Below are 14,406 nucleotides of genomic sequence, written 5' to 3'. Positions count from 1 at the left end.
AAATATTAGAGAAATGGGTTTACTCCCATAGAATATTTTTGTCAGTTAAACTGTGTTTTTCGTTGCAAGCTGGTTCTTCAAGAATTCTCAAGCAGCTTTATCTATGGCAAAAGGTACATATGGATTAGAGATACTGCTGATGGCCTGAATTTCTCTCCTATATAAACTCATTTCCTGTACCAGGCTGCATTTGAAAAGAAACTTTTATTTCACAATATAAAATAATAGAGAAAAACTTCAGATTAAGAGAGATTATTTTACTGCTAGAGCTGTTAGAAAATAGATTGATGTGTTGTCAGAGTGAAAAAGAGACCCAGAGAGTGAAAGCTAGGGCTGAAAATGTCAGACTTAAAATAAACCTAACCAGGCAAGCTGAATTTCAAATTGTTCCATAATGCTACAATGACACTCTGAGCAATAATTAAGTTCTCTATTGTTTGCATTCAGAGAAGAATCTTTTAATATCCTGCAATTTATCACTCTAAAACTGAATAGCAATATAATTCTCTTCATTTTAAATAGAGCTGTAATTGTTAAAGAAATGGTAAAATGCATTAGGAATTCACTCCAAACTGCCAGCATCATTATTCTTGGGACAGGATTTGGTAATTTGTTGATGGGATGTTGAGATTACAGCATTAGAAGGCAAATTCTGAAGGATTGCTAAACAAACTCTTCCCAGTGAGCAGAACAGGGACCCTCAGGCCTCTCGATGGAGGTCTTGGGGTCTCTTTGCTCCATCTCCTTCAGACACAGAGCGTTTCAGGGTGAGGGTCTGCTCTCGCTTACACTTGTGGAATATTGTGCTTATTTTAGTGGGGTTATCCCAAGCATGTGCTGGTGTAACTAGGAGCAGAACTGGGCCCTTGCAGCCCGCTTAAGATAAACCATAATCTTTTTTAGCACAGGATTCAGTGAGCTGGAGACGAGAAACTTTGCTTTCCTCATGGAGGAAGAAGAACATAGAAAAACTGAACTTCTCACAGTGAAGCAGCAAATAACTGCTTTGCCTTGTCACCCTGTCGCCCTGCTCTGTCCCTCAGCCCACACGGGCCATCACTCATCCGAGTGCCAGTGTCACAGATCTGGTGGGGTAACCACATTCATCTGCTGGGGCAAGCCTGAGATGGTGGTCCTCGAGGGACTTACCAGAAACTCTAATTAATGAGACCAGAGGTGCTGTTCCCTATTATTCCTCTTTCTCATTATTGTGCCTTAAAACATGAAAAGCATCCCTATTTGTTACAAATCTCCTCCTGCTCCTGGCTAATCATACAGTTTAAGGCTGCGAGCAGCACAGGTGGATAAGAAGAACTTCCACCCTGTACATCTGCAGTACCACAGGTTTCTGTATTCCAGTGCTCGCAGAAACTTGGCTATCCTACTGGCTTCAGAAGCTGATTTATTACTTTCTCAGAAAGAAAAGCGACATAGTTAAGAATGCACAGTAATTTGCTGCTCTTACAATCAATCAGCCGCAGCCAGCAGTGGCTGTTGTATTGACAGGGTGAAAACACGAGCCCGCTGCTGCACCAGCCCCGGGATTTCTTGCTGCGATCTCATCAGCCTGGAGACAGGCGTGAACATTGCCAGCCAAAGTCCCTGTGGAGCTCCCGCAGATCCAGCAAAGAGTAGCTGGTAACTCAAAAGGCCAGCAAAGAAGTCTTTAACGCTTTCTTAGTAGCCTTCAGGGATGCTGTCCTTGCTCAGATGAGCTGGAGCTTGAAACCTCCAAAAACCTTGCAAAAAAAAAAATGGGCAGCTGGGAGCTGGTGATAAGAAGGGATTGACTTTAGAGGGACCGAGAGAAGGGAACATTTTATTGTGAGTGACTTACAGAAAGCCTTGGGGAGAGGGAACAGGTTTTCTGCTGTTTTTTTTTATCCCAGAGGGTGTGAGTTGAGACAGTGCAATGCAGCATCGCCTGGTCACCATCACTGGGAGTCCTTGGTCCCCAGGACCACAGATACCTTGGTCCTGAGGACCACAGACACAATACTTCCCAATGCTCCTCCATCCCAAGGGGACATCTGAAACAAATGCCTTGCTTGTTGCAGTGGGGACCACCCCATCACATCTTCCAGCTCACTGAGACTGAGTTGTGTTAGCATGAACAGTCACTTAGTATCTAACATAGGTCACAAATGTGTTAACCATCTAGCCCAAACCATAATATCAGATAACCTAAGTGGGCTGCCCTCAGATGATCGGCTTAAACCATAAAGATATTTTTAACCAGGACACTTTCTGCCAACTGCCCTATAGTACTCAACATTGTTTCATGGCTATCTTCTCTTAACCTTCCTTCCTAACACAGATCTTGTAAAGTCCCTTTCAAAATGGGGTATGACGTCTTTTCCTTCACTTATACTCGATCCTCTAAGCAATGCTAGAGGCCACTGCTTACCCCTAAGGTCAACAGACGCAGTTAGTTGGCATCCATGTAATTAAAAAAACACACTGTGACCGCATCCCAGTTGCCTACAGGGAGAAGCCCCTGGTTCATGATGCCTTTCAGACCACACCCAGAAATCCTTTGGAGGAATTCTAGCTGGCCTGTGATTATTCACACCGCATTTTTATTATTTTGTTATTAATTTTGTAGTCTGGAAGTAGCCTTCTGTAATTCAGACAGACTGCACCTGGTGCACACCTGTGCAACCTTCACACTCAGTGGTAGTTTTGGTACAAAAGTACTAAGAACAACTCTGGTAAGGGATCATTTAGTATATTTGAAAGTTTTAAGCAATTAAAAATATGGACTATAAAACCCTTTGCACCTCATGTTTTCAGCATGAGTCTCATGAAATCTATAGCAGTTACCCTATACTGTCCTTATTCTTAAATGAGCTTACTGAGAAATAGCAGTCTTAGAGTCACCTTTCTGTGTGATGAGAAGCAGTTGAACACAGAGACCACTACTTCTGACAAATCTGGAGAATGAGTTGTCTCTATGCAGGCTAGAAACAGTAGTCTCCTATGCCAGCATGGCTTCTCTTTTTCTCACCTCTGGGTTTTCCCAAATATTATAGTGCATTCTCAAGGAATTTTATTTTTAAAAAATGGAAAATTCAGGGGAGATATCCTGTTGTGTTTTTTTGTTTGTTTGTTTGTTTGTTTGTTTTTTTTTCTTGGTTTAGTTTCTTGCTGGATTTGTAATAGTTATCGGTTAATGCATAATATTCTCTGAATAGGTACCAAGGCACCATGGTGACGTTTGTGACATGAGACCCTAGATAAGGAAAACGAATTTGAAGCTGTGACAGACTGAAAGGTCTGTTAATCTGCAGGAAAATTATATCCTTGCAAAAATATCGTAAGTGCAACATTCTTGCTACAGGGATAACATCACCCCTACATGATCCTGTAGGATAGTTAAAAACCTTCAGGGCAGACATACTTCTCAGTTCAGCCTCAGCTTTTAGAATATTTGCATATAATAACAAAATAGTTGCAAGTGAATTCTTAACAAAATTCCTGATCAGTGCCGCAACTGCCTTTGTATTATCTCAGAACAATCTCCCCCAAAGCAGACATCCTCATTTACAAGTACAGAAGACATTTCTCTAAACCGCAGCAACTTGAATGCATCATCTCATTCATCTCTGTATTCCTGATAAATGAAGTCTAGACTACCATTCAGGGGGTGGGGGAGAAGCTGCCTCATGTAATTAGCTGTATTTAAAAAGTGATTGTAGACATTGGGACTAGGCAGCAGGAAAAGGCTCTTACTCAGGCTGTGCAATAAAGGGCAATCACATTTCTGAAACATTTGAGCTTCTTGTCTCGAACTTCATGAATCAGCTTTTTCATTACAACCACCAGGGAGACCGATGGAAATTTGCTATTCTGAGCGGCTCACTTCTTTGCTTTGCACTGAATCGGACACCCCCCAAAGATATGTGCTTAATTTGATTAGATACCAAATGAGGCTTCAGGTTTTGCCCACGCAGGTGGTGACAGAGCCAGCGGATTTTAACCACAGTTTAAAAGGGGGCTCGACTCAGCTCTGCTGGATTAGTACCCGCTAATGGGGGATGTGGTTTTGTCAGGAGCATTTAGATTCACCACATGATGTTTGCTTCAAATCCAGCCAGGCCTATTTTACAGATTCTTTCTGTCTTCATGAAAACTACGCTGGCTGTGTTGAAACCGAGAGGTCTGAATATTCAAAACCATTTCCCCGGGCTGTGAGTGAGGGGCTCCTTGGCAGGAATGAAAGGCACAGTCTAGCAGCCACACTCTTTAGAAGTTTCGAATCTAAATGATCCTCCAGTTTCTAAGAGTGCTTTCATGCAGAGCCACACAAGAAAATATTTTGTAAAGGAGGACAGGGATACAAAAAAACAAAAACAAAAACAACAACAACAAAAAAAAAAAAACAAGTAACCTACCACAGTGTTCATGCTACTTTTAGTAAGTAGAAGTGTGACCCTGCAAGGGTTGGATTCTGCTCTCAGCCTTATTTCCCTCCCACCATGAAATGCTATGAATCCTGTGATGATCTTCCCAATTCCTCTCCTAACCTCGGTTCCTCTAACTTAAAAGGAATGCTTCCACTAACTTCAATGGAGCCATTAAAGAGAACAATATAATAAGTGAAAGTGAGGCTTCAAAGTCTGAATTTAATTTACTATCTTAATAACTTTGCTTTACTGTGGAAACCAAGGGCGAAGATCCCAGTCTATTACATAAAATCTGCCCTTAGCATTTCTATGCCAAATCAAAATCTATCAGGCCAGTTTAATCAATGAAAAACAGACTGATGGGATGGTTAAAACAAATAACTTGCAGGCATTCATCTTTACAACTCAGAGAAATGTAAATGTACAATGGTAAGTGTCTGGTGAATGTTTTGACAAATATTCTGGAAGGAAAGGTAAAACAGGAAAAGAGACAGCAAAATGTGGTACAAATAATAATAATAATAATAATAGTAATACCATATGCAAATGTTTACTGCTGGACTTTAGACAAGGCCGACCCTTAAAAGACAGCTTCTTGATATCAGTGTTATTTGAAAGTCTTTAGCATATCCCTTAAGAGGTCTTTTTTTTAAAAAAAAAATAAGTATGTGTATTGCACAAATCCCTAGGAGAGCTGAAAAACAGCAATGTCTGGAGTAAGTTATTAAAATAATTTTATTGTCTGTGCCTTGTGATGTCTTACTGCTGGCCTGAAGCCCCAGGTATCTCAGCAGCTTTAAACACCTTCTGTAAGGTGCTGCAGCCACTTCAGGGGTCCAGCAGGCTACCAGCTATGGTATTTGCTCCTGAGGCAATACAAGAGCTCACTTCACATTAGCTTAACTGAGGGTGCTAAAACTTTCCAGGATGTAAAACAAAACACTGGCAGACTCCAAGTAAATTGCACTGTCTGTGCTGATAAGCAGGCAGATTTTGCTAAGTGCGTGGTCCCCACAGCCGGATTGCCAGCACTCCTAAAGTACAGCGGCCGTGTAAGGAGCTGTGCAGAGGGAAGTACTAGGGGGGACGAAGCAGGGCTGGTTTGCTCCTCCTCCCATGTTCTTTGAAGCTGCAGAAGCTGTCCCCGGGGTCACCAAAGCCAGAAGATATTGTCTCACAAGATGAGAAAGTCAGTCTTTGTGTTCCTTGGGAAAGAGACATTTGATTCAAGTGACTAGCGGGGCATGTATTCCTGAACCACTTGGGATATAGCTGATGTTCTTACCCGTTTTGGTAACACCCTGTTCAGGGGACAATCAGATAAAACTCAGCAATATGCTGTAAAAGCCTTCACAGAAAGCTTCACTACAAACTCCCAGGTCTCAAAGGAGCACTTGTTATCAATCCTGCTCCAGCAAGGAGCTCGGTGTAACTGAAAGGGCCACCAGGGGAAGACCTGGCAGCCTATGGGAACAAACATAGGGGTTTTACCCAGCTCTCACACAGGGATGGAGTTATTCAAAGGACATGTAGATGTGGTGCTTAGGGACATGGCTCAGTGGTAAACTTGGCAATGCTAGGTTAACTGTTGGGCTTGATGGTCTTAGAGATCTTTTCCAACCTAAACGATTCTACGATTATATGAACTATTTCCACCATTTCTCCGCTGGCACAGCTCTGTAGGGACTTGCATATTTGCCCTTGTGTCTTGGAGTCTTGGAGCCTGCCCTCATATCTGCATCGATTGGAAACCATTAGCTCAAATCCAAAGGGAAAAAAAAATCTTCTACATATCTGTGAGATACAAGGAAACATATATACTGTACGGTTTGCTTGTTTCATATGTCATTCTGCCACATAGTCGGCTCAAAGACCTGGTAGGAAATAGAAGCAGAAAAAAACAGGTACAAGACATCTCTAAATAAGTCACTCTGAGGCAGAGAACAGCAACTAGACCATTGGTTAGAAAGATACTATTTTCAGCTGCCAGCTATAATTAAACTACTCACTTTCCTGAGGCAGAAGATCACAAGCTTCCTCTACAGAAAAAGGTTTTGGTTTTTAATTAAGTTGCCAAGGAGCTGCTCTCACAGAGAAGTCTGAGAAATATTGAGCTTGTGGGATTGGCGTGAGGCAGTTAGAGACGTCCATGTTTCATGAGAAAAGCTATAAATTTTAACAAGGACTTAAATAAGCAGTCTTTCAGATATTTCACAGGACCCCAGAGCACTGAGGTGGGCAGGGACCTGAGGAGGCCCCGGCCCAGCCCCTGCTCCAGCAGGGCCACCCAGAGCAGGGTGCCCAGCACCACGTCCAGGCGGCTTCTGAAGGCCTCCAGGGAGGAGACCCCACCGCCTCTCTGGGCAGCCTGTAAATCTATTTTTAACCTCTTTTCCTCTGCTTGCTGTGGACAAATAAGCAGCACAGACATTCGAGTAGCGATGCTTTGAATTCCTGTAATCTGCTGTTAGTCATTCTCTCCCTTAGAGCATTTTCACACCTTGTCCAGACGAAGCGAGGCCCATCACCCGTAGGAGCCTGCCATGGCACACACATGGGGCAGGACCCCACGGCAGCCAAAGCGGCCTGGAAGGAAAATCATGGTATTTCAGCCAGGAGAAGCATGAGCAAAAGTCTGCCCCTGGGCAGGGCCTGTCCCACTGGGACCAGCTCTTCCAGTGCATCACCCACCACCTGCAGCAGCCACCCTACGTCTCCCCGCCACCTCTTCTCACCATTGCCTGCCGCCACCACGGGCAAGTTACTACAGTGCTGTCATGACTGTCATGACTGTGCTGCAACACCACGCATGATGATCAGGAGCCCCTGAATGCCCCTGGGCAGTAAGTAACATAAAGCAAGGCCACAGTCCGCATTGCTGCGTTTGGGCAGGATGCCACGTGTAAACAGGGAGGGAGAAGGAAGACACGAAGACAAATACTACTGCACAGATCCACTGTCACGGGCTGCTGCCAACGTAATGCTATTTTCACTCTCTCCCCCCACTCCCACCCTTCATTATTTACTCTGATTTTATTGTTCATATCTATAATTGCACTGTTCTCCAAAGCATTTGTCTAACAGCCATTAAGCTAAACAAAGTCGTGTTATCGCATCGCAGTGTTGGTGCCTTGAGCAGAGCTCTGCAGCAAGTTCAAAGATGGGCTCCCTTATGCCCCAGCAATTCTTCCTTTTCCAGTAATGTTTAAAGTATATAATTATGTGCCAGATAACGAGTTACCTTATTTGACATTTGAGAAATGCCAGCATTATGCTTCCTTCCGTGCTCCTGCAAGGCAGGAGGCATTTCTGTGAAAGGCTGAAGGGGAGCTTGGTGCTGCTGCGGCCTGGGGGGCCGCTGGCATCGCCCCTGAAGGCTGCTCCAAGCCTCCTGCATGGCACGGGGGGCAAGGGGGACGCTGGAAGCGTGTTGCAGGGTTGTTAGTAGGCTCTGCTTGGGGAGGGGCAGAGCACAGAGGCTTACCTCCCTAGAGGGTGGGTTGGCACAAGGTATGGAGCACACACCAAAATGAAACTGGGGCATTTCTGTTAGGGATTATCAAATTTTTATTTATTTATTTATTTATTTTTCCCTAAGCAAAGACACCATATTGCATTTCCAGCAAGAACAAAAATGTTTCCCCTAAGTATTTCCAAGAACTCCCTTGTTTTTCCAAGGAAGCATACATTGCTAAAAAATATGCTGTCTTCCAAATCCCAAATAAAACTTTATCCTTTACCATAATTCAGTCAGTCTTTCTGCTTCATTTTTCCCTCTTAAATCCTTTCACGTCCCTTCCAGTCCCCACCATCTTGTACCTGTATTATTCCAACTAAAGTTGCCAAAAGTGATGAGAGCAGTCAGTACATCCAGTAGTCCTGTATGGGACAGGGGCAAGGAGAGCATTTTATGTTCTTACTGTAGGTACCCTGAGTTCTTGACCAGATCAGCCCATAGGCACCTTGTGGCTGGGAAAAGCCAAAATGTGGACCTTGCAGTTCAGACATAATTATGAGGCTTGATGTGGTTTTGTTTTTATTAGAACTTAAACCTCCAGAGAGAGCAACATTTGTATCTCATTATTTCTCTCCTTTCCTATCTCATCCCCGTACGTACAGGTTTCCTTCTATGGCAGTGCTGTCAATCACCAGGAAAAGAGAAAAAAAAAAAACAACACTGCAGAAAGAAAAGACATTAATTTTTCTGTAAACCTTTACTCACAACTCGCTTCCCCTTGGCACTCTGGTGAGAAGTGAGACAGCTTGAATTATCTAATTGCCCATGCATTCCTTCCTGCTTGTGTATTTTTAATACTTTCTATCTCTAAATAAAACTCCAAAGAAATTCAGCATACAGAGCGCGTCCAGTAGCCATCTGATTTTTAGTGCTCTATTTCTGAAGACTCTTTTCTGCCTCATGGATTTTTAAATACACATTGGCGTTGAGTGTCTGGAAAAAAAGATGACAGCTAGAACCCCCTAAGTAACCATTTGCTGCCAGACACAGAAACCTTGTGCAGAGCTTGTACAGTGGTGCCCTGCACCCACCAACCCTAAACAGCCAGGGAATTAAGTGGCATTCCCTGGGCTAGGGCTCATTTACAAAGAAGGAAAACTAACCACATTTAAATCCTTAAAAATGAGAGGACTGCCTGGGTCAGTTGAAATGCCCCCATCACCCAGCATCTTATCTTCACCATTGACAGCCAGTGATGGGTGGATGGGATTGAGGAAGATGAGGTGTGTATACATCAGATATTCTTTCAGAATCTGTTTGTGGGCTTCCCGAGCCAGAGGCTGTGTCCAGATGATTCATGTTTAATAGTCCCTGGTGGAGCTTTCCTCCACAAATGTGCATAATTCATCTGGAACTGACTTCTTGCTGCTTCCACGACATCCACCAGCCATGGCTTCCACAGCTCCAGCTGTGTCGTAGGAAGATGCCTCTGTGAGAGCTACCCAAAAAAGTCACAGGAGGGACTACTAATTCTTGTAGCGTACATTTTGCCTCCCTGCACTTGCATCTTTCCATTTTCTACCTCCATTACATCCTTTCTGAGACCAAGGGAACACAGCCGGGTGCAGCCAGTGTTTGGGATGCAGGGACATCACCGACTCACAGCAGCTCACTGACCAGCTCAGGTGTGTTCTCACTTTTTTCCCAGTAATCCCTAATGCTCCCTTTGCCCCTGAACCTGGGTACGAGCCCTCTCCTGAGAGCTAGCAGCTAAGTGAGAGCCGCTCACTGCGTACTTGTAGCCAGGGCAATTTCCTCCCCTGCACGTGCCTTACCATTATTGACACCAGTTTTAACCTACCATTCCTTACCAGGCCAGCCACTTCCTGGAAGAAAGCCCTTTTCTATTTGAGATGGAGGCACCAGTTCTATGGATGCTTTCGCAACCCACACTGGAGGATGCCTGGCTGCTGTAAGCTGTTTACATCCCTGCAAAGTGGTGAGTGGCTCACAGAGGGGACACCCAGCCAAGGGCATCCCTGCAAGAGCTCCAGGAGCAGAGTATAACCCCGTGCTTTCGAAGAAGTGAAATAAAGACAGAAGTAGCTGCACTTCTCTGCTGCACTAGAATGAATAATAGCCAGGTGAATTTTGTTTTGCACGTTAGTTAAATTATTTTAAAAAAAAAAAGTCACTGTAAGATATAATGCAATACGTAGGAGAACTAGCAAGGGGAAAAGAAAACATTTCTGTGAGCAAATATAAATCCTGGGAACTGCAGACCCTGGCAGCTATAATGGCAGTAAATTTTTAAGATGGTTTTAGAAGGTAGATTCTCTACATGTAAAAGTCAGGTTCTGTTTAATTATTAAGGTCTCTGTGGAGTAATGAGAAAATGGAGGGAACAACCAGATATTTAACAGTGCATAGGCGCTGGGACATAAAACATATGCAGTAAAATAAACTTAACCCTATGCATGTGTGTATGAGCACTTGTGTGTGTGCTCACATGCATTAGCAAGTCTATCAAGACTACGTTCATATCCTACAAAGAAAGCATTTCACTTTATAACTTGTGCTGGCAATGTACTTTCCTATCATTATTGTTCAGCACTCAGGCACTCCTGGGCAAGGAAATTAATAGTGAGGCAGACAACAGACCATACCCAGGCACGCATGTAAATAAGCCTTATACTATTCATACATAAGGAAACGTGTGTTACAGCAAAATGTACTTAGTCTGAGCCACCAGAATTTAAATTTAACAACATTCGTGTCTTGATGACCACAGGTAAATACCTTTTTTTCTATATAGCATGTAAAAGTATAAGGAATATTAGCTCAGAATGACGTTTAATAACGGATCCATGTTACAGCTCCAGAAGGCAATTTTGTGCATGCAGTTGAATATAAAAAGACTAATGCCATAATTTACTTAACATACAGGACTCCATTTGCAGCACCATTTGTCTGTACTGTATGAGCTTGTGTTTTGTTTCTGAGGTTGACATCAAAGGAGTTGGAAGTAAAATGCTGTAGTGCATTTCTTTCTGCTTTTTCACAGTACTGCTCTGTTCCTATGAAGTTAAGTACTATAAAAATTTTAATCTGATTATAATTAATTATATTATTTTGATTCTAAATGCCGTTATACAAATATTTATATGGAAAAATTCAAAATGAGAATAAACAAAATGGCTGATTTTGTTCAGAATTGAATTTGGTCTCTTTCTGGCAAAATAAATTGATATTTTTCATTTTTTCTTGTTTTTTCCCTTTTGTTTGGGTATTCATTTCATTTTTTTCAATAGAAAAATAGTCTAGTTACAGCCTATTCTAGCTATTTTTGTTAAACATAGATACTCATTTGACTAGATCTAAATAACTTGCTGAACTAAGTAAAAGACCGGAGATTTAAGGAAATTGTCTCCCTGAATTTAATTAGACATGCAGGCTTCCTCTGGAGGTCTTCAGAGACATCCTCCTCTCCACTAAGTGCTTTCTGGGGTGGCTTCACTAGACATCTATGTTTTAGGTGCAATTTAAATGCCCAAATTATACAGGGCACTCAAAGTCCACAGTAACCAAGAGGCCCAGTATTAATAACACGGAAACGTAGTACACCAGTAGAGATGACTGTGTAGCAGCACTTGGCCTCACGCCATGGCATTTTTTGGACCTACTGGTAGAAACGCAGTCTGTATATAATCCTGCGCTGACATTCCTGAAGGGACACTGGTTCATGGGATATCTGCAGATCCAAAACCCATTTTTCTCTTCGTTTTGGAACTGTGTCTGCTGTTTGCAATAGTCATACCTCCCTGGATTTCCATGAATTTCTGCATGAATTCAAAGATTCAAAGTCTGGGTGCCTAGTTGGCACCCTGTGCTTGGCCACTGGAAAGAAAAAAAAAAAGGGGAAAAATAAAAGAAAAAATGAAACAAACAAAAAACAAACAACACACACACACACAAAACCTAAAAAACCCTCCACGCAGCAGGACCTCTAGTTATTGTGCTAATCAAAGCCAGCACTGTCAAAGGACCTGCTGAAAGGAGACTTACGTACACATCAAGCCTGCCCCAATTAAAAAATTGCTCATTGCCTAATTCATTAAACAGTAGGAAGTAGAAACGAAGCTTTAAATTTAGCAGAGATACTACTGCTAATTATTAACCACAGTCTCTCATTAAGCAGTTGTCTGTCATTCTGATGAACAATATGAACAAAAGAGGATAAAATATAATCTACTAATCAAATCGTAATCTAATCATATCCAATCGAACAAGCATGTGGTCATTTTCTCAGAAGATCAACTGGTGGCTTTATCTTGCAATTGCTAATTAAGTGGGGCTTTATGGCTCGAAAATAACATGAATTATTTCCGTATCACATTCCTTACTGTCACAAATAAGGAAGGAAGAGTACTCGGCACTTGAACAGAAAGCACTGCAGCAGGATGTAACTCAGTTTGCTGTCTTTGTGCTCCTTTATATGATAAAGGACAATTATCTTCACAGGAGCAAATCTTGCCACGTGGCTCTGTCTGGACTGTTCTCGCAGCCCTGGAAGTTACTCTGTGTAGATGTTACACAATTCATTGCTCAATGGGCTGGCTTCAAAAGCGAATTTGAGCCACTCTTATCTGCCATACTCATCAAACACAAAAAACCAGATCAATATCCAATTGCTCCATCTACGTAGGTAGCAGGATGTTTCAAAACCTCTCACGGTTGTATTGAGCTCTGTGATTTCTCCCTGTGAACATAGAGGTAAATGCTGTCTTTGTGAACCTCAGGGTAATAGTTGAAGGCAAAGTTTGCACTTATCACCAAAATCAACTCTTTCACAAGGAAATGTAGGGCTTTTTTTTTCTTTTTTCTTTTTCTTTTTCTTTTTTTTTTATTTTTTTATTTTTCTTTTTTTTCTTTTTTTTTTTTTTTCTTTTTTTCTTTTTCTTTTTTCTTTTTTATTTTTTTTTCCCCTCTGTAGGACTTGAATCAAACTGAATCCAATGGATCAGTCTTTTCTGTTGTTATTTCAGTTTTTCTACTTAGCTGTGCAAATCTTAGGTGGTTACTGGGGAAAAATTACACTTTTTGATCGCTGTGAAATCCTGCCTTGGCTCGGCTAAACTCAAAGGATTCCTAGCAAAGGGCATTCAAATTTGGGCTTCCATCTAAACATCTGTTGATGACTGCTGTCTTCCTCTTAAGCCCATTACCACTGTGGAAATGAAATACAGAAAGTCCTAGCACAACAAACCATGCAAGGGTAAAAATGGCAGGATTTAACTGATGCAGTTGTAGATGTTTGAAAGTTAGGTGCCTACATGTGAACTAGTCAGCCATGCTCACTTCCCAGTCAGTTGCAGAGGGTAATTCATTTGACCTTAATTGATATGCAGATATCATCATCATTTGATATGAAGATACCTTAAATTGAGAGAAACTGCTTTCTGGAGGAGCCTGTTTGTGTCCAATGAATATAAAGAGGGTCTCAGTTAGTTTTGACTTAGATAGCCATCTTTCAGGCAGATAACTAAGCAGAGATAAATGCTAACTTGTATCTGCCATTCATGGCATAAAGATAATATCATTTATTGATATCATCCGCAGAATGTAAGAAGTCACCGGTCTGGGTTTCAAGCGTGTACATTATTTTCTAGGATCCCTCCGATCGGGTCCTTGGCACTTGACAGAAGTGAGCTTCACTCGATTGTTTGTTACATTGCAGCACCAGTGAAATTCACCAACATTCGAATCTGGGTTTCACAATATTTTGGAATTTTAACAGGTAGCTTAAAAAAAAAAAAAAATCTATCCTGTACTGTTTTGTTTTACAATTCTGAGCTCACCACAATTCAACATTTCCTGGAGATAATTAAGGGTTATCCTTTTTCTTTGCTCCAGAGGTTCATTTTAAGACAGATCCAAAAAAAAATGTTTAAAAGAGCACTGAAGATGTTCTTTTCCAAAGCAGATTGTTAATTAACCTTCCCCTTTTCAAAGCTTGTTAAAAATTGCACTGCTCTTTATGCTAATTATTCATCTCTTAACCTGCCATTTAATTCTGTGCCCTTGGCCTTGGGATTGAAACCTTCATCCTCCCTTGGCTTGCAGATGGATCAAAGGGCTGGTCCTTCAGTCCTTTATATCTCCCTCCTAGACCTGGCTACCAGGAAGATTCTGAAAGCTTCTATGAGCTGTCAGCATTTTCCCTTGTTACTGCCCCTCTCCTTTATTATCAGTGAACTTCAAATGTTTATTAGTGTATCACCTTAATTTGTATTAGATTTTTTGATCCTAATTACCATAGCAACCTAGTACAAAGCTATCCAAGAGGTAACATATTCACCTTGTCAGGAAAGTTCCATGTAGTTAAAGAACTTAAAATGAAAGAATTTGTCTTCAATTACCTATTACAAAAAGATTAATCTTGGATGTTGCATTCCAAAATTAAGATATTCCTACTCCTTTGCTCTAACCCGTTAGGAGTATGAAAGGCCTTCCTGGTCTTCCTGGTCTGTTTCAATAAAAAGG

This window comes from Anser cygnoides, chromosome 3 (assembly GCF_040182565.1).
Source record: "Anser cygnoides isolate HZ-2024a breed goose chromosome 3, Taihu_goose_T2T_genome, whole genome shotgun sequence".
NCBI lineage: Eukaryota > Metazoa > Chordata > Aves > Anseriformes > Anatidae > Anser > Anser cygnoides.
The sequence above is the reverse complement of the archived record's forward strand: the minus strand, read 5'-3'. Positions refer to the sequence as shown.